This window comes from Lichenostomus cassidix, chromosome 15, assembly GCF_008360975.1.
Source record: "Lichenostomus cassidix isolate B80296 chromosome 15, HeHo_3.0, whole genome shotgun sequence".
NCBI classification, from domain to species: domain Eukaryota; kingdom Metazoa; phylum Chordata; class Aves; order Passeriformes; family Meliphagidae; genus Lichenostomus; species Lichenostomus cassidix.
The window spans coordinates 10,216,525-10,238,375 of NC_139496.1; the positions used below are offsets into that span (position 1 = coordinate 10,216,525).

At 40.7% G+C, this 21,851-nt stretch overlaps 1 long non-coding RNA gene across 3 annotated transcripts in view; it reads right to left on the reverse strand.

Annotated features, from left to right (window-relative positions):
* LOC146430413 (uncharacterized) overlaps positions 1–21,344 on the reverse strand; it is a 47,198-nt gene extending 25,854 nt beyond the window's left edge. Inside the window, exons 1-2 of one of the 3 annotated variants that reach the window (XR_014855359.1) lie at positions 21,033–21,344; positions 16,454–16,517 (exon numbers count right to left, since the gene is read on the reverse strand). This is a non-coding gene — a long non-coding RNA (uncharacterized LOC146430413). The remainder of the gene's footprint in view (positions 1–16,453; positions 16,518–21,032) is intronic. The other 2 variants (XR_014855358.1, XR_014855360.1) reach the window with 2 other exon arrangements.
* Between the last annotated feature and the right edge of the window lie 507 nt (positions 21,345–21,851).

Genomic DNA, 21,851 nt, shown 5'->3' on the forward strand with positions numbered 1-21,851 from the left:
AGAGCCTCTTCCCTGGTTCCGGTGGATCAGACTGAAAGTCACCAAATTGAAAATAAACATTACAGCATTAATTAAGAATAGCTGAGCACAGAGAAGGTATGTGCAGTCTCAGGGTTCAGTTTCAATCACCAAATATTTTCTGAGCTGGTCATCACCTGGGACAGCATCTTGTCATCTCACAAGAATGGAAACAAGTCTGAGTTCAAGTCTGACAGAGATCTTGTAGGAAGTTGAGCAATCACAACCTTCATTAAACCACCAGGCAGGAAGAAGAGCTTGTTCAATGGCCTGGACTTAAAAAATGGCTGCTGTGAGCACTTGTGGATTAACAAACAACAAAACTTAGGCATAATTTTCAAAAAGAAGTAGGGCAAATAAATTTTTCTAGTGAGATGCAAACTAGAGCAAAAATGTTTCCACCAGTCTGATGTAGAAAAACTTAGTATGCCAGGAAGTATCTTTGGTGCACAGATTGATTCTCAGAGGAAGTACCTGTACAAAATGCATGTATGCTTTATAAATTGCTATGCTTAAATGCTTAAGAAATGTAACTTTTCTCTTGGGAGACTGTTCTATAGACTACTGTGTCGAACATAGAAAGAATATCCAATTTCCAAACCCAGGAATAGAAAATTACTTACTTGTAGCTGCTCTTCCCTGAAGATACACTCTGCGATAAACCACTATTCTGGGTCCGTGCTTTCACCCCCAAGGAAGGCACAGACTCATAAAAAGCCCTTCGAGTCAGACACAAGCACAATTTTAGAACTCCCTCAACCATCAGTTTATTCAAGGGGAAAAAAGACCCATTCCTGCCTATTAAAAAAATTATACAGGTAGATTAATAAAAGACTTCAGATCACTCAGCTGTGTCTGGAGTTCAGGCTAAAAGAATATGAAAATAGTAATTCCTTCCTGCACTAGTTTTAGATCAAAGCACTCATTCACTGATCCCAAGCAATCCAAAGCTGCAAGCCCTCAGAATCTGTGTCCATGTACTTGAGGTTGAGCAAATCCAAAAAAAGGGGGCCCAGCAGACTCAGAGCTGTGGATGAACACTCACTGACCGTGTAGCTTCTGCACAACACAGCAAAACACAAGAACATTCAGGTACTTAAACAGAACAAAAAAACAAACAGAGGAGAACATTTTGCTTTTTGGAATCTTCACTTGAGAAGACATAAAACTCTTCCAAATTCACATTCCTATCTAAGATTTCAGCAGAACAAAGGTTCAAAGTGTAAGGAGCAGTGACTGAACTCATTCACACACCAAGCAAGAATCCCTAAACAGCCTCAGTGGGCACCCAGCCTTCACCTGCTGGAAATGCCAACCAGAGGTTACTGGACACATTCAGAATAAAGAATCTCTTACACTGAACCGTAAGGAAAATAAAAATTAAGTATTTATCATGACATAAATTTAATCATTATTTGGCATATTTTTTCCCAGGGATCAAAGTTATTTATTGCAACCATTTGTAATAAACAGCACGTTTAGAATATTAAATGTCTTCATCTGTGAAAAGAGGCTTTCAAAAGTAGACTGGATTGTAGAAATGAGTTACCAGACAAAACACTTAAAATCCAGCATAAAAAATTTAAGTATTTGTAACATCATTCCTGTATACCCAAGAACATAACTGGTCTATCTAGAAATAATGCTAAAAGACAAATTATTTTCTCTGATAAGTCCTTCTAAATTTCCTAGTACTCTTGAAGGTGGAAAAGTGCCAGATGGATGGAACAGACTCTGCAGGTAAAACACCTTCAGAGAAGTCGCTTCAGAAGCAAATTGGTTTCAAAAACTAACGTTTTCACATTTTGGGCAATATTCACCTTGTATCAGGGGACATGGCTTTCGAGACTTCAGTGAAAAATCCAATAAATTCTAAGCATTTGGACACCCTTTGATCTTTTTTTTGCCTTTCCAGTTACCATTTCCTTCAGGCTGTGTTCCCTGGCATGTCTAATGCGGAACACCTCAGCACCATCCCACAGCACACAATTTAACCCAAAACTCATGAATTTGGGTCAGCTTTCTCATCACCTCTGCATCAGGAACAGCACGAAACACAGTGATACTGATGGGTCTCGTTTTGTTGTTGTTTTTTTTTTAAACGGCACACATTGTATTTAAAGAAAATATTAAAAGAAACCTGACTTGGATATTCCGGGAACAAAGAATTTCCAGCCTGCTTTGTTCACGACACTAATTTGGTTTTGTTTATCAGAAGCAGAAAAGTGTTGTCAACAGCCTGGTTGGTTCTACCCCTGGTAAGACGCTGGAAAGGCACAATTAAAACATTAAAACAAATTAAGAGTGTTCGGGGTCGCTCCCCGCTGAGGGGAGGAGGGAGGGACGACAGAGCCCTCAGGGTTCAATGGCGGGAAAGCGGCGGCACAGTGACCGCGAGCACGGCCTGGAGACGTCTAACCACCGTCATTTGAAGTGTTTAACTCCACAGAAATTGAACATTTGTTCTCTCAGGTGCAACATTTCCCTTCATCCCGCCTCTAGCCAGCGAGCTGTGCCAGGCGCTGGGGAAGGGAAGGAGCTGTAAAGAGTGCTGAGGTCACTCCTGCCCTCCCCTCAGGCACTGATGGGATTCCATCGCCTCCCTCACAGCAAACACGAGGGAAAAGCTTCCTTTCCTGCAGCATTATCTGTCTTTACAGTGTCATGTAGCGAAAAGGTGCAATAGAACAGCAGAATTCTCTCTTTTTTAATTTGCAGTGCGGATATAAAACCAGAAAACGCTGCTGGTGGGTCTCATTTGTTAAACTCGGCAATGCATTATTGTGACAATCTGAACAGCCTTTGCAGCTTGGGTGTTTGTGGGTTGTTTTTTTTTAGTGTTTCCAACTTAAGAAGACTTTCATTATAGCTCATCTAATTTTCTTTAAGCCTGTTGCAGTGATAATTTCCTGCTTTCATTATAGTGATGTACAAAAAAACCCCCAAACCTTACAACTCCATATGTAAGAAACAATAAATTAAAAAAAAAAAAAAAAGAAAATCATAAGGTACTACATGAGACATCATCATAAAGTGAGATTATACGAGGAAGCGACCTGAAAGTTTTCTGTGAGAATGATTATGGTCATTTTGGAGGTGGAATTCAGCAGCTGCAGGTGAGAGGAAGGCAGCAAAGCTGCAGTGCTACTGCAGCAGATGGAGCTCCATGCCCTTGGATCATCAGGACTCTCTGCTCCTCAAGGACCAGAGCACACGGCAAGCCCTGGAATTCCTGCTCCCTGCCTTAGACAGCTCTTTTAGTGCCTTCTTCATCTTTAGAACGAAAATTGCAGGCTCCTGAAGTATTTTTGGATGGACAAAAATTACTTGTTTCAGTCAAACGCCCCACCTGCAGACTCTAGATTTTGCCCTAACAATTCCCAGACACTTCCAATTTCTCTTCTAGATAACTCTGGAGATTAAAAATTGCTCAATTCTGACAAATCCCTCCTTTTATTAAACATTGTCACATACCTGTCATCTTTGCAGCTGTCATTCTGTAAGTTTTGAGACTTTTCCAATTTTTTTTGTTTATGCTGGTGAAAGAACCTGTTTCCTCTGAATTAGTGAAGTTTTTTCATTCTGGGTAAACTCATTAAGTTTATATGTTTTGTCAAAACTAGCAGATTGACACACCTATTGCAGCCTTCTTCCTTCTAATATATCACTCAACCAGGAGTATTATGATAACATTTGCAAACTGAATGTGTTTTGATAAAAATAAATCAGCATAGCCTCATCACGAGCCAACATTTAATCATCCAAATGCAAGATCGACCTCAAGAAATATATTTTTTGATTTAATGGGAATGTTTAGGTGGCTTTTGTAAAGCAGCACACATAGAGATGACTGCTGCTGTTCTGCAGGCAGGATTCTAACTGTTGAATTTTAAAGACTGTATTCTAGCCAAGCACTCAGGAATTTTTTTCCCCTATTTCCTCTTTTATTGCTGCTCCTCAATACTGACCCTTCCTGCCCTTTCACTAGGAAGTGGAAACACAGAACAGACATCAGGACCAAAAGAGAATTTTGAATTAAACACAAGGGGCTCCAAGACAAAGGACGTGACAAGGAATAGACTGCAGAAAATTTAGATTTCTTTCTGCGCGATACTATTTTAGTGCTTGGGAAAAAAAAAATAAAAAAGAAGAGAAAAAAAGGCACAACTAAATCTGCAACAAAGGCAAGACACCTGATTTGTTAAGGCTGTGCTGTACCATATCAATAATGCAGAGCACTTTGCAGTTGAGGATCTCTGTTGCCAAGGGGAGCACTTGGTAAGAGCTGCAGAAGCTTCCACGCTGCTGCTCTGGTCAGAACAGTGCCAGCACCCACAGAAAGGGCCTCATCCTGTTTTGCCAAGAGTGGTTTTTTAACAAGCAAGGCAGTTCCAGTCCTGTTGGGTCTCCCTCTGCACTCCAATGAACATGTTACTGTCAATAGAGACATATCAGCCAAATGGAAGGAGACAGCTCACAAGTCAGACAAAGGTTGCCTGCTCGTGAGGGCATGAGGAGGAAACTTGGAATGAACAGATTCAATTTCATCTCTGTCAGAAATTTCCTCTGACACCCTAAATAAAACATTTAGCACCTTATCCCAGCTAGCAGAGGCCTTTTCTTGACTGCAATGAATTCCACAGCTCATCATGCCTCCACTTCCTGTGCCTGGAATGGGAAATAAAACACTTCCATAAACACCCACAAAGCATTCTGATATTATGGTAAATGAAAGCACCTGTAAAGAAAAAACCCCTATTGTTCTCATAACAAAACCAGCTTGAATAGCTTGGCATTGTTTATTCCATCCATTCCCTTCCATTTCTCATACTCCTTTGAGAAATCTTTTCATTGTCTTGTCTCTGAGGAATATTTACTAATTCTAGTTTGGTAAGTTCTGTAAAATAATTGGATCAAATTAATCACTGTTGCAATATTATTGCTATCAGTGCATTTACCTTACAGTATCTTTTAACCCTTTAAGCAACTATACAATTTTATCTGCCATCTTTATAGACTTCATAAACTCTTTCCATTCAGATGATTAAAAAATTTTAAAATATGTCCTTGGAAGTCAATACAAATAAGGAAGACAAAAAAAAAAGCTTCCACTTTTGTGTGACATCTCTCTCTCTCTCCCACCTATGTTTTTCTTCTGCTTCTGTCATTTATGTGGTCTTTGGACAATGTGCTTGTAATTTAGATACCTAGAAATCTCCCAAAGCCCTTTATTCACATTTTTGGTTGCATACTGGCAATGATAGTACTACTCAGCCTTGGCTAATATTTTCTGTATAGTTTTCCCCTACTTTAGTCAGAATTACAAATGTTCTTGCCAAATTTTCCAGAATACCAAATGTCCCAAAGCCATTTTCAATTGCCAAAAATCCATTCTACTAGAAATTAATGCAATCACTGTGAAACAGAAAAGAAGAAAACCCCATCTGCACCATAATAGTGTTCACTTCTCCCTTGCTATTAGAGTTCAAAATAGATTACAAAAGTGCTGAAAAGAACCCTTCAGGCACAAAGGACACTCAGAAAACAGAAACATCCATAAACATCTTTTAAAAAATTGGTTTCTTACTTCTGCTAGTCTAACACAGGATTTCTTATTGCAATGTTATGCTAAAAACATGAGAGTTCATGAACCAAGGCAGGAGTATCTAATAAAATTATCAGATCGATATCTGCTACAGCACAGAGTCTCTATTCAATCCAAAAGCAGCAAACAAAAAAAGAACATGTTATTCTGTTTTATTTCAGAGTGAGAGCAAAGTTAATTTGAGAAGGAATTGGGGGAAGACACAGCTGGAGAGCAGAGTTACCAGCCTCAGGAAATTCAAGGAAATGTAATTGAGAACAAATTATCTCTTTAATTACTTTTGACCAAATCAATAAGAAGCATGGAATAAAGAGCATGATGACTGCCACCTGGTAGAGGAGAAAGAACACCAAAGTTGAAAAGTAACACTAAACTAAAACACAGCCATGGTAAGGACAATCGGAGCACTTCTCTTACAGAGTAAAGAAAAACATTAAAAAAAAAAGGAAAAAAGAGAAAGAAGAGTGTGAAGGGTATTAGCTCAATAAACAAACATTGCATGCAGAAGTCAATGGTTGGTTTTGGCCACTTTTCACTGTTCTCAGCTGTGAAGACTGTTAACACTTCACTATGGCTTTTGACTTTCAAACTGTCCCATCATTACTCAGGAATCAAAAAATAAAGAATCCCCAAGACCTCTCATTTCCTACTGAACCTCCATGGCTTCTCTCACGCTGGCTTTTATTTACTAAACACCAATGTAGGAATTCTTTACTGTTTGAGTTTAAGGCAAGCACTTATTCTTGTCAGTGTGTTAATAAACTGGAGCAAGGTCTTACCCCTCCCTTGGCTTCATTCCCAGGTCTGAGCAGGAATACTCACACCCAGAGGTCATGTGTGTGTAGCTAAGCAGGGATGGGACAGGATAGAGATGGCAAGATAGAGATGGAGGGGCTGCAGGGGCTGCACTGCCATCCAGCAGCAGTGGAGACTCCCAGCCTGTCTATAATAATTAATTAATAATACATGATCTCCATTTCCACAGTAGTTTGGCAGTTCAGTACCTTTAAGACATTAATCCTCACAGCAGCAGTGTGGCATTATCCTCTTTGTCTCTTTGAAGAGTGAGGGTGGAACAGGACAAGTGCCTTGTCCTGGATATTCCAAGCAGGGCAGTGAACCAAAACCCTCCAGCTCAGCATGGAAGCCCCAGATCCCCTCACACAGCCTGACTGAATGTTCCAGCATTTGTCACTGTCACTGAGGAACGTGAGAGGAGGCAAATTGCTGAACCTCCTCCTCTGTCCTCAATCACACTTTAGTTTAACATTCCACAACTGTTCTTCATGTGGCTGCTGGGCACTGGGGTTAAAGCAGATTTCAGATGTGCTGCCAACACCTTGCCCTCTGCCTTTTTCCCTTTCTTATCGCAACCCCTTGGGGACCTTAAGATCTTCAGAGTTTCAAACAGTTTCTTTAAAAGTCTTGGTACCTATATGTGAGCAAGAAAATGTGTTCATTTTATGGGCTGAGTAAATGAAATTTCACTCTGATGTGACCTTTGCTTGGATTTTTTTCTTGGAGGGAAGCAGAATGGTCATTTTCCATCTCCGGAATCATGCATCTACATTCATGGCACATATGCTGGGCTGGCTGGCTCAGCTGATCTGTTCACCAGCTCCTCACGAGGTGTCTGACAGTGATCATCTGCTTTATCCCCTTCACAGTACAGCTGCGAGATGAAATTCTAGCAGAAACTAAATTTTACAGCACCAACAAGGGAGCATCAAGCTGGCCTGTATCTGAGCACTACCTTTTATAGGTCCTTCACACAGGGATCAGCCCTGGAGCATCTTTGTTGCCCAAAACCATAGTCACATTAGCCAGAATTTCAAAAGAATTGACAATTTGATATTACAACACTATTTTTTCCCCAAGGAGTATACATCTTAGAGGTTTTTGCCTAGTTTGTTTTTTTTTTTAATGCAGATATGCCTAAAACATTATTAATTTTTCAGTGAAACAGAGCCGACTTCTACTACAAGTATGATGCTTGGCCCAGAAAAAAACCCTCAGAACGATGAACTACTTCCTATTTCACTGTCAGACACACAATGGGAAAAAGAATATCTAAGTGCCAACACAATGCAAACAGCACAGTGAGATGTGCTATGTAGCCTGAGGTGAAAGAAAGGGGCTTTGGAGTCCTTTTTCCTGTAAGCTGCTGTATCCCACTTAGTGAATAAATGGATTTTTGCCCAAAACCATTGTCATCACTGAGCCCATTCCCACAGAAAAGCATTCACTGAGAGGTCCTGGGAGCAACCATGCACCACCCCGCTGGTTTTGCCCATAAATAGAAAAACTCTTTCTGCAAGGAGAAGTGAACGTTTTTCATAAGATCTAAAAGTCATTTTAACCCTCAACAACAAAGAAAAACATATTTAAAAGATACAATGATGGGCTTCCTGGAATAACTGTCTCAAACAACAGCTGGCCAAGTATGACAGATTCACATGGAAGAAAGAGCTGGCTGTGCTCTGTAACAGACATTATTTCAAACAAACCACATCTCAGAACTCCCTTGATCCAAAGAAAGAAAAAAGTCTTTTTAGTTGGTTTAGGGGCAGAAAAACTATTGGTAGAATGAACAGCTAATTATGGTTAAATTCACCTCTGGAAGGAACTGGGGGTACAAAACCAGTGCTGTAAGCAGAACACACATCCTTTTAAAAGGATGCAGTTTTCTCATCACATCCAGATAGAAAATATCCTAATGCACAAATTACAGATTTTCTCCTCGAAGAGCATGGACAGATGAATCAGAATATCTCAGCAGATTGGCAAATACAAAATTTGTTTGGTGTTACTCTGTATGCAGTGATATACCTAAGGTCAGACTGCAGCCTTCCATATGGAGGAGTTAGACAACAGGAATAATGTTGCAGGATCATTATGGAATTTATCAAATTATGTTTTGTCTATCAAAACTTCAACTTCTACATTTATCTTTCACACTGTCTAATCTTTTTGAGATTCTGAATCTATTTTGAAAACTCAGATGATTGAGTTTGTGTAATGAGAAATTTAATGACCTGTAAAGTGAGTGCATCTGCCAGCCCTAAAAAAGTCATCTTTTCACTACATGCACATCACAATATGGGACTGATGGTTCCACTGTTATTTTTTCTGGCAGCCACTTCTGTTGCCTCTTTAAAACATTTTGGGATGTAAGTTGAAGACTAAGAATATTAAAATGCTTAAATATTTCTTACAATATTTTTCCAATAACACTCTGTGGAGAAATATTCACATTCTCTAAGTAAACTGAAAATACAGAGTTTGCAAACAAAAAGATAAGCAAATTCTGAGCCACTGTTTGGTTTCACTCAAGCATAATTTTTGTCAAAGGGTCAAATTCTCTGCTGGAATAAATATCCTGACTGAATATGTATTTTGACAGGGATGAATATGGTCCATATTGCCGCAGCAGAACGAGTGTATCCAAAGACTGGCTGGCACCAACTCCATCCACACTAAACATGAGACAGATGAACACGTCAGGAAAAAGATCTTAGTGGCTACAGTTTATCCAAGATTACAGAGCATCCTTTAATCTTAATACAAACTCCAAAACACCCTTTATAGCTATACATACAGAACATGTTTTAAATGTAACATACAGAACACAATTCAAATGCAACACACAGAACTCAAAATGCCCCCTCTGTTCTCTCTTTGTGATTCATACTAAAACTTTAGTATTCAAGCACACACATCCAGGCTGGACATCAGTGTATATTTGTTAACATTCTGGCATAGATTTGTTTGGTTATCTGCAAACAAAGCCCTATCTGTGACTTAAAAAAAAAATTAAAAAATTAGTATTTAGGTACTACCCTACACTTCTTGTAAGTGATGTTCGGTCCAAACTGCTAAAAGTCTGACACGTAAATCAGGGGATAAACCCCAATCAAACCTGCCTTTCTGAAGGACAGCTATTTTGAGCAGCAGTTTGTGATGGCCCTGCCAGCTGCACACACAGCCTGCCTTGCATCTGTGGCCCATTCTCTGCGAGCATTGCCTTTGTTTTGATTTCCGACTTTGTGTCCCATTAGTTTTAAGGCTGGATGTCACATTGCCATTAAATCCCTGTTTTCAAGCAGCAGTGTCTCCCAGCTGACCTCAGAGCAAAGGCAGAAAGACTTGCATTCTCTCCACTTTCTCTGACAAGCCAGAGGTGCTGAGAGCCTCCAGCTCCCACAGCAAACTTGCTCTGACTCACCACACACCAACCCAGATCTCACACAGATAATCAAACTAACATTAATTTACGAGAACAGCTCAAAGTGGAAATACCTGAAGGGAAAAAATTACATACACAGTATTTCACTGAGAGCAGCTTTCTCAAAAAGGAAGGATTCAAACCTTTCTGATGAGCTAATGGAAACAGCAAAGCGACTGTTTGGAAAAGGTTTTTAGGGAGTTTGTTTGGGGTTTTTAAAAAATGTTTTTATCTGCTTTCACTAAGAGATGAAGTGAGCTCACTATCAGCAAGAGTGATTTCTGTCAGACAGCAAAGCTGAACCAATTCTGTGCTTCTGAGCTCTTAGAAAAAGAAAAAAAAAATAGATCTTTCATCTGATGAACCTAGACAGGGATCACTAGGATCCTGCCAAGGTTTAATTTCTCATTTTTCATGGATTAACATCATTGTTTATAGTTCAGGCTGTTGCATAGTGACACAGGCTCTAAACAGGGTGACAAGAAACAAACCCAACCAAACAAATAACAATTCCAAGATGCAGCAATATCTCTGATGGTGGTTTAGAATGAGCTTATTTTACAGAAATCCACCTATGAGCTTCCCCAGCAATGACAGCAGTTGTGGAGCAGAGCTGGGGGGGGATGAGGAGCCTCCAGTGATGTACAGCTGCCTGCACAGAGGAGTCAGCTCCCTGAACTGTGATGAGCAATTTGTCTCACAGTTTTGATCCACTGTCACTTTAGCTGACACTGACTCCAGGAATTAATTTCTAACATTTCAGGGTAACCTAATAAAAAATAAAAAAATAAAAAAGGAAGCAGTGTGTGGCAGATATCTGCAGATAATCTATCACCTGCTGCAGGTGTTGACAGAAAAGTTAAACGTTCTCCTGTTATAGAACAAAAGCTCTCAGTTTCTTGAGCACATAAATACATAACCCTACCCAAAACAAAATATCAACAAGGTAAAGCAGCATAGAGGACAAAGTATTTTAACCGTATGCTCTAAGCTAATTCTGTGCTGGTCTTATGTATGTGAGAGGCTTCCTGACTGGAAGAACAGATCCTTTATTTCAACATTCTGCCCACTGGGAAAGGACATCAGTTCCATCACAATGGAACTGGACTAGAATATGTTTGGGGTTTAATTACAGGACAATTGCTATAGATCTTTAATTATATTGTTAATGTGATAAGTGCTCTGCATGAAAGCCATAAATATTTCTCGCTCTGGCAGAACTGATCAACACCAAATAGAGCAGTAAATACTGAGTTTGGAAAACATTTAGGCAGGGAATATAAACCCTCTTTAAATTCAGCTCTCCAAACAGCAGGGTAAACAATGAGTCCTGAGGATCATTTGTTATCTAATAAAGCTTAAATCTTCCTCTCTCTGAATTGGGAACTAACAGGCTCAAGGGGTACAAGCATAAAAGAACAGCTTTGGGGGAGAGGGAGGAATCAACTGAGAGCAAGTGTTAAAGATCCACTGGATTGCTAAAACACTGGGAAGGAAATGTTGACAAACACTGCGACTAAATGATGCCACCTGGACAGATGAGGATCCTCAGGATGGCAGACAAATGAGGCTCTCTGATCACTGTTGTACCTGCAGGGGAGAAACCAAGCACTGAGGCCAAAACCACTGAAGTAAATACACTTCAGACTGAAGGCCTGCAGTCCAAGGGCTGCTCTAACAGATGAAGAATTATATGATTTCACCCTCCCAGCAGTTCCACAAGCCTTTGCTCAAGGCCAAAGACACAGCAGAGAGCACACCATGACCAGCATTGGCTCCAGTGGGTTCTGGAACCTACTGCAACCTAACTTTAATTGCAGCAGAGAAAATATTACAAATAACCCCAGCAGCTTTGCAATCCCTTTATTTCAAACGCATTGATTGTTATATGGAACCTGATGTAACACAGCTAGAATGTGCCTTTTATGAGTATGGAAACTTAGGAAAAAGTCAGAGTAATTCTTCAAAAGGGAAGATTTGTAATGGATACAGTGTATGAATGAGTCATTATGAATTTAAACCTGTCACATCAGCTTTATGAAGCATCTTTTGACCCTTAAATAAAATTGAGTAGGTGTGAATGAAGTGAAATGCTCACGGACCAAAATGTAGCAGTGTTTCTCTTGGAGAACTGTGCCTTACTCCACAATCACTCCTCTGAGGCTGATAGACAGGCATATGAAGTACCTCGGTCCTCCACGCCAAGAAGGATTGTGGAATCTGTCTTTTCTGCCCATTAGATTAGCAGAGAGGATGCATAAACCTTTTAGTGGCAAATCACTGAGGAATTAAAGTTAAAACCTCCCTCTTAATACACCGGAAAAAAACAGGTCCAGGCTACAGTACTTGAAACAACATCACAGCCCAGACTTTTGACTTTATAATCAACACAAAGTAACTCTTCAAAATGAATGGAATGCAAAGCATGTTAAACCCCCGTTCCCCATACCCTGCTTTTAATGTAGAGAGTAAGTTACAGCTGGCTAATTAACTTGACTATCACCCCCTAAAAATACTTTCTATCTTAGCTCTCCTTCTGTGCAAACAGCATAATGTTAATTTAATGGAAAGGTCACATTATACTACAAGGAAGGGAGTGACATTCCATTATGTCCTCCTCTCCCTGCTCGCAGTTCTCCCCCCACTGCTGCCGTGCATGCAAGACATTTTCTATAGGCATTTCATGAATAATGAGAAACCATCTATCCAGGGAAAGTGCTGCCTTCCACCACTTGCTCTTGCACATCATTCTGCAATCTCAAGGAAAGCAAAACACCACCCACTTGATTGTACACAAATGTTTTTTTCTCTGCAAGCCAGACTCAAGATTTAATTATTACACATTCCCCGTCATTCCTGAATGCCTTCATTCACTTTGCCTGCACAGGGAAATGCTCCAATCCAAGAACAGGCTTTAAAGTTCTTGCATGTGAAGCAAGTTACCCTGAAATTTATTTTCTTTATGAGAGGGATGATTCCTCCTCTGCTCTGCAGTGTTTGAGGGGAATTAGCAAGGTGTCCTGGCTAAACTTCACCTTGCTTCAGTTGCTGTCTGCTCACTGAAGTTCACCTCTCCTTTTCAGCTGGATCCATCACTCTTCATAATTCCCTACCCTGCTCTCTCAGGTAGCTTTGCTCTGGTCTGTTGGCCACAGTCAACCAGGGATGGCTGATGTGACCTCTACATTCAGCCTGCAAATTGCTTTTGGCATCATTTGGGGCAAAACTGATCTATGACTAGATCATTCTTCCTAGAAACAAGTACAACCCAACCTATCCACAGTTCTATATCAGTTCTGATTTTCTTGGAATGTAAAAATCTCCACATTGATCATGTTTCCCTGCCCCTAATTAAATACTTATCACTTCCTGCTAGTGATCACAGAGCAGTTTTTAAGTTCTGTGTATGCAAAAGAGCTCGGCTTTCCCTCCTGAAACCTTTTCTTAACATTTCAGCTACGCACACATTCGTTCCAGACATAATTCCACTGAACATGACATTAGAGAAATCCACCAGTGTCTGGTAAGATCAGTATTAACATTCCTTTGTGCTGAGTGACACAAAGGAACCAGAAGCTCATCCATAAATTATCAAGTGTTAACCTTACTGTCCAGTACAAGTTCCAAACTGGGCATACCCAGATACAGGAACTACCATTTATTTCTTACAGAGAACTTCTAGTCAAATATCAAAATGGTTTTTTCCATTCTCACCCCTAATTAGCCATTCAGTGCAGTGTTTACAGTTACCAAAAGCAATTTTCAGTTGCCACTCTGCAGCTGGGGGAACAGCAGATTCTCCAAATACAGCAAATAGTTTATTGTCTTCATTTTATGAACTACAGAGCATTTGTATGCTCCATTTACGAGAAACAGGCACTAAACCTGTTAAAAACCAAATGTTTTGAATATTCAGTGCTCGGCGCAACCTTTGCAGTGCACTTCCCTGCTGCCCCAGGCAGGATATTGCAGCTCAATTCCCAAAGCCAGGTGAGCTCTGAGGACAGCTCAGCTTTAATCACAGCAGTTAATGCACCATGACTGGACCAGCAGCCTGACATTTGGCAAGTTTACTGAAACCTTCATAACAATGCATTATTACATTTGATATGCCTCCCTTAATTCATTATGGGTGCAGCCTGTAGGAACAGAAATTGAACTTTTGGAATTGATTTGACTGTTTTGAGCTTTAATAGCACAGAGATTGTGTAGTCCTGACTGGGTAGCTGCTGTTGCACAGATATGTCAAACTAATTTGGTGATCATAAACCCTTTATTTTTATAGGACATAACATTTTCACCTCGTTAGGCTCAGGTCAGGAGTACCACCTTGCATTTAATATTCATGGTAGACAGTAAAACTAACACTCTTAACCAAATAAAAAAAGCCCATTCTTAAAACCATAGTTCCATAAGCATGAGCCCCATCGAGTCTGATTTTTATCCCCATTTTTGTTTCACATTCTAAAAGACAAAAAGAGCCCCAAACACTTGCAGGAAAACCCAAGAGCTCAGGATCACAAAGTTCTGTGCTTTAATACCAGTTTTACACTTCCCATATGCAATTACCTAAAGATAATTCACTTTCCTAAGTCACTTTCTCTGCAAGTACAAGAAAGGCAATGACTGTCAGTCTCACAAGGCCATGAAGAAAAACATTTCAACAAAACTCTCAGTACATGAGTGCTTAAATGTCATGGTTAACAGTAATAGAACCAACTACTTCAGCACGAAAGGACTGCTGCTCTTCTAGAACAGTCAAGAATTTCTAACACAGGCTGACTACAGTGGCAGAGTAGTTCAACATAAAAGAATATTTTGAAATTTTAGCTTTTATTCTGAACGATCACAGTTCAGAATAAAAAAAAAAAAAATCAGAAATTCTGCACCACCAGCTTCACTATGCCTGCTAAATAATCTCAGATACTTGGCTGTCAGTGTTGTTATTCTCTTGTTGGAATTACTGCAGTATGATGTCATATTTCCCCATTTTGTCCATGCACGTGTGCAAATAAGAATTCTGGTTCCTCGGAAATGGTGTCACTGACACTTTCCAACTTTCTTTTAAGGGCTTTCGAAAATTAAACCCCAGTTAGAAGATATACATTTATGGTTCAGGCTATCAAATGGACTTAATTAATAAAATCAACATTAGCCAGTGTACAGTGTAACTGTAATGTTTGTTGAAGGAGGCAGAAAGCTCTCTGCCATTGAAACTCAGGTATGTATCTAAATTTGATAAAGTATGGCTAAAATTGAACTTTTCTTTTTATCAACTTTCACAAACCTAACTGCTGCAGACCACCAGTCCCCTCTCCTAAAGCTATACCCTTTTCTTTTATTTCACAGTCAAATTATCTGCACCTGCTTAGTCACCACCCCTTCCTAATTCACCCTCAGACCTCACACATTCAGGCTTACTAACATTTAATAACAGCACATAAAAGCAGAAATACAATGGCACATTATTGTTACATTGCAAATGTCTGGTGGGTCAATTCCTCCTTGGATGGGGGAGAAGAAAGTCACTTATGAGAGGGAGCCCAGGCCATTATGCTGTTTATTTAAAAAAAAAACCAAACAACTCCCTGCACCTTCATCTTCTGCAACAAGAAATGCATCTGTTGCTATTTTAAAAAAGGAAAAGTAGTGTAGTGTTACTCTTGCTAATACAGTTAACGGCGACAGGAGACAGTTAAAAATAACACTTGAGCAACCCATTCTGTCCGCTGGAAATCACATTCCCCATCAAACATGTACAGCCAGGGTTCCACTGGCTTGTGGAGAGCTGGGAGTGCACATCAGTGTTCATGGTGAGAAGTGAAGCAGAGACATCACCTCAAATGGAGATTGCGCCTCAATCCTGTCCTGCCTGGGGTTACCAGCTGGCACTCAAATTATGGATGGAGCTTGCAGGAAAAGCCATTGGTGCAACACCCACAGCTCATTCCACCAACAAACACTGAGCAGAACAGCTGCTTCACTCAACCTTCACCCCAGAAAGAGAAAAATCCAAACAGCTCACAACTTGTTAGCACCAAAACAAAACCAAACCAAAATAAACAAATCCCAAATAATAACAAACCACAACATCCTTTTGCCACCCTCAAAAACAGAAAAGGAAACCAGAGAAGGTTAGGCAAAGAAAAACCATCTGCAAAATCCACCTATGGTAATGAGGGACAAGGAATCTCCATGGAAACCTAAGTCAGGCATACCTGTGTCCCCACGGCACGGCAGAGCTTTCAGAGGGAGGCATCACACAGTGACAAAGTCTTTCCGACATTCCAGGTCTCTCAGAGGCATTGAATGAGCACCCTTTCACTGCTGGACAAGCAGCAAGAGTATTTCCTTCAAAGTGATGCCACCAACTCTGAATTTGGAGCCACACACAGTGCCACTGTGCTTGCACCTGCTTTTTTTGTTTCACATGCTCCAAACTCACCATCACTAACAGGTTTAGGCAATAGCAGGGTGAGAAACTGCAGACAATTCACAGAGGGCAGTTTTCCAACAACAGACTTTTCTTCCACTCAGGAAATTTATTTTGTTCTTGCTCTGCAAGACTGTGCAAGCCATGACACAACTGAAAGGTGAAAACAAACCTGTTTTGCAGATGCTTTTAATTTTCACACTGGTCCACGTGGGGGGCACATGCAACAGTCAGAGCTTCAAAGAAGAAAAGAAAACCACACAATTATGCCCAAGTTCTCTTTCTTCATTCCCAGTTCATCATCAGAAATGCACAAGGACAAACAAGAACAACTTGGATGGCTGGGGAAGCTGAAAGCATGACTCTCACTGCTACAATTTCTTCTGTACACTCCCTATTTTGTCTTGTTCCCTTCATTCTGTCCAAAGCACCAACCCACACCAACACTGGAAGTCTTGAGCTGGGGAGCCTGGCAAAATAGTAAAGCAGGAAAAAACCAAACCCAAACAGCCTTAAACATAAATTGACCCCTGCAAATATCAACTAACCTCTGCAAACAAAGCACATCTCAAAATTGTCACTTTCATGCTGCCAATATGCATTCTTTTAATTGTTACAAAGATACTCATGTGTTCACCAATGAAAACTCTGAGACCACCTCTAGCAAGCAGTGGAAAGATGTGGAAGGGCCCAATTTCTCCTGTCAACAAGCTACCAAATACCCCAAGAGATAATTGAATTTGAACATCTCACTGTATTTTTATCTACCTCCTGGAGCTAACACAGAAAAATACTCCAGAAAGTATTTTGGGTCTTTTCACTTCCAAAGACAGTTGAGTAGTTAATGGAAAGAAATACTGGCTTATCCTTTCTCAATGGCATGTTGTTGAAATGTCATTTTCTTTAAATAGGAAGTTTCAAGGTATTCCTGAAGCTGGGGGTTTTGTTGTTTTTTCAATGACTTAGGTACTTCCCAGATACAGGCAGGAGACCTGTGCTGATCAGTGACCACATACTGGTTCTCAATTTAGAAGGGATCAGGAATGTCACCACACCAGTGCAGTCTGGCTAGACCAGTTTCTCCATTTTGGAGAACACAGGAGGACCATCCACTCGCAATGTTTTCCTGCTGTTCCCACAGCAGTAAAAAGTTATGACTAACCTTCACATAAGAGAGATGACAGAGGAAAAAAAAAAAAAAGGTCTTTGCATTAAAAGTTCTGCCTTGAAATACATGTTTTTAGTCTTCTAGAAAGCAAGGTTTTAAATTGGAAACCCTGACAGATCTCTAACTGCAGCAATAACAAATAACATCAGGGTAATTTCTCTTGAAAGAAATTGCTCTGCTTTCTCATCCAGTTTGCAGCTTAAAACCTTTCATTGCTGAGGCTGTTGTCAATCTTATCTAGTGACCCATTTACCCAAAGCACAGAATTACAGAACAGAATATTATGACAAGTACAGAGCAGGCTTTGACACTAATAATACTCAAGATTTTGTGGACTCAGATTGTTTTTAGTGCTTGGTCAGAAAGGCCACCTTCCTTCCATGCAGAAAGTCAACAATCCACCTCCGAGGTTTTGCAAATGAATTTGTCATGGCAATTAAGGGGAAGAATCTATCTCGCCATGATAAAAGGTGACTGACAACACCGTGCACCGCTACATTACGGAATAAGAGAGAGACCTTTAACACATTGTTCCGAACACTTAGGAAATCAGAAATACAGTCTGGAGAGCTACATTCCGTGACTTTCAATGAATCAGTGGTGTCTGCAATGCACACCCGACCTTTGAGGTAGAGGGGGAAAAAAACCTCAGAGTGAATCAAGGAACTTCCAGTGCTCTGGAACAGAGGGTTGGAGGGCTCTGTCTCACGTGGACTGACAGCAGCTGATATTAACCCAACACAGAAGCAGGCAGCCCTGCAGGGAGCTCCAACAAGGGTTGGAAAGACAAGAACCTGAAATATGCCAGGGCAATTCCTGGTGTATCAGTTCTGGTTAAAAAACATGGTCTGTCCAACTTCCCAGGATTCTCCTGGAGAACAGAGCAGCAGGGTGCAGATATAGAAAAGCCACCACATGGCATAACGAGCACTCTAAAGCCAGGAAGGTCACAAAATCCACATCATTGTGGAAAATGGCCACTCTGTTATGCTTGGATAACTCTGTACAATGTGGGTAAAAGAGGTCTCTTTGTTGTGGGGTTGAGGGATTGTTTTTGGTGGCGTTTGGGATGGGTTTTGTTGTTTGGTTGGTTTTTCAAACATAACTGCTACACACCCTGAGCTTCTCCCATCCCTCCCTGGTATTGCCAGTAGGTTGCTCAGGGTTTATTTTGTTCCAGTGTGTTGCAGTGGAATGCAATTCTTCCACTGTGCTGGCCCAGCTGAGTGTTTTCCCTGTAAGAGAGCCACCACGTTCCCAAGGGACTGCAAAACTACAGCTTCCAGTGGGGCAGTGAGAATGCTCAAAGATCAGCTCCGTGTTTCCTGACACCAAATTTCCTTAACAAAGATACAAAAAACATCCATGAACATGCAGCTCATCTGAACACATTTGTTGCCAGTGAGTATATTAAAAAGCATCCTAAACATGCAATTATTCCATATAATGCCCTGTGCCCGTATTATTTTGTGAAGCCATCCCCACTCCCTCAAGTGGGTTTAGCTCTTAAAATCTATTTTTTTAATAATAAGAGTTTAGAGAGCAGCATTTTCCAGCAGATATTAACATAACTCAAGCCCTGTTGAATTCACAGGGCTTTTATCTTCATCTTGTTGTTTACAAATTTGCCTGTCATTCATCACTGCAAATCATCAGCTGTACTTGTGGCTGAAGAAAACACTAACTCAGAAGGCAGAGATGAGTGCAAATGCATTAATCAGAGATCGTGATTTTCCTACCAGGAATGTTATGCTCTCAGACACCTATAATTAGACACATCCAGTACCTATAATCTTCTCACTTATTCAAAATATTGTGGGGACTGCTCAGTGTGGGTAGAAATGGAGTGAATTAACAATATAAAGCAAAAACACAGGTAAAGCAAAGTATTTTCAGACTTGGGCTGTAAAAATATGTTTCTGTTCTTGAATTTCTAAAATAAATTACAAACAAATATTTCTGCAGAAAACACTGACAGCTTAAATAGGGAGACCTGCTGTGTGAGCAGCATGAAATCCCTGGGCCTTCCCCCAGTTGGGGGGATTGAGAGAAGCAGACCACAGGTCAGACTCCTTTTTTTTCCTTCCCCCCCCCTTTTTTTTTTTCAACTCACTAACCTTTTCACAAAACAGGAAAAAATTGTCAGTCTGAGATTTCCAGCATTAGGTAGTGCTTTTAGCCCTGCTCTGCACAAAAAGGAACAGCAGGCGAGACCATTCATCTCTGATTGCTCCATGGAGCTCAAGCATAAGCCACAACCACACATTTAGTAATCTACATAGTTTATTTCCTATTTCTATTGTGTACTTTTAATTTGGGCAAGTTAAATAGCCAAGTTCCAGCTGGGTTTCAGAGCACCCTTAAGGATCAAACCCTGACCTCATTTTTCAATACCAAAACAATAATCACTGCCTCGAATTAACCAGTATTTTCAGGATTACCAGAATTTGTAAGGGCATATTTGCAGTTAAAAATTCTTTAAATCAGTATAATATTAATCAGAAAATATGTTTTAAAATTTAAGGTACAAGAACACTGGCAACACTTGCTGCATGAGCTTCTGGATGAGGACAGGCAGCCAGATGCTGCTTTAGGCAGAATATAAAAATGAAATGAATGCACCTGTTGTCTGCAGCCAGGACTGATGGCACAAGGGGGCTGCAGAGACTCCACTCTGCTTTTCCAGGGAAAATTGCTCTGTACAAACCAGCCCAGACACCTCAGAGAGCCTCACATCTCCCTTCAGGAGCCAACAGCACCGAGGAACAGAAAACAAGAGCTCATCTCGAGATCAGTGACACAGCTCTTGTCCCTGTGGGTTGTGAGTCAAGCTCGACTTGGAAGTGACTTGAGACAGTGCAAGACTCATGAAGTCAGTGTATTGCAGGACTGAGGAGAGCAGGAGATAATCAGTTTGTTGTTTGTGTGGGTTTTATCACAGACAGTCCTGGCTGGTCCCCTGACACCTTCCTGAAACCCAAACACAGCAGCAAAGTGAAATGTAAAATAGTTAATCCACCACCTCTGAGGCCATCCCTACCTATCTAAGTTGTATTGCAGAAACTTTATTTTTTATACCATTCTTTTGCTCAGCTTTTGAGCTGTTTATTCACCCCTTAACTGCCAGCGTTTATCATCTCTGCTTTTTAATCCATCCTTCACCCCCACATCCTCACTACTATTCCCTTCCTTCCATTTTCAAGGCTTGCTACCTTTCCCTGAGTATTCTCCCTTAAGTGCATCCTCCTTATCTCACATTTTCCTTTTCACTCAGCCTGCTCCTATCTCTGCTCCATTTCAAGTCCTCTCATTAAGAGCTTTAAAGGTCAATTTCCAAAAACCAATCCCCAAAAAGCCACAATATACCCATCAAAACAGTCCTGCGTCACTTACAAACGCTCTGTACTGTCATCAAAAATTGTATCCTGTGATACATTTCCTGTGATTATTACCAGGAAGGCACAAAAGACTGTTCCAAACACTTATTTAAACGGAAATAAATAATTATTTTCCCTAGAAACAAGAGCTTACTTCCAAAAAAGTCTCTTCTGCTTTAAAGGGGAACCAGGAAACCTGGGCATACCTGTGCAAGCTGCCCCAAGGAGCAGAGCTGACTTTCCTTGGATCCATGTGGAGAATCTCTCTAAACTCCTGATTAAGCTTCCCAGGGGTTTGCAGCACCTCTGAATGAATTATTTTTCCCTCCTTATGGTCATTTTCCCAGAACACTTGCACTCTTGGAAGTTTGCTGCTCCAGGACAAGACCTTTCATTTCCCCTGAGCAGAACCAAACCAAGCCTAAGTGAACCCAAAATCTCAAGGATTCAGCACTTCAGTGGCTGCTGGAACCTTTATTTTGCTATTCCCAGGTGGATCTGGGACCACAGGTGCCTCGAGTTTGCTGTTCTCACCTGTATTTTCTATCACAGCTGCCTTGAGTCTACAATTTTTAAATGCATCTGGTGCTGGCATTGTTCCAGAACAGGAGCCTTGGTGGTTTTTTATTCCCTAAGTTATTAAAGCCACTTGTTTCCCAGTTATAAAAACACACACAGCTGCCCAAACTCCAAAGGAAGACTTTTCAATTTTCTAAAGGGTACCTCAGCAGAAGGATCTGCAGCTAATTAACACTACATGAGGTCTCATTCCCCTCAGCAGCCTCTCACAAAACAGAAACAAATTCCTGAGGGGCCAGGACAGCTTAAACCTCAATAGCCTCCTGGGGACCAGCCAGAGCACCTCCCTCATATTTTAATGTCAAATAAAACATATTTATAGTTATTTCTAACTGCAGCAGCACCTCCCCTGCCTGCAGCCCTCATGCCAAGGGTCTCTCACCACCCAAATTCCAGGGGCTGGGATGAAGTTCTCTCATTCCCTCCTGGGGTTTGGGGGGCCATGC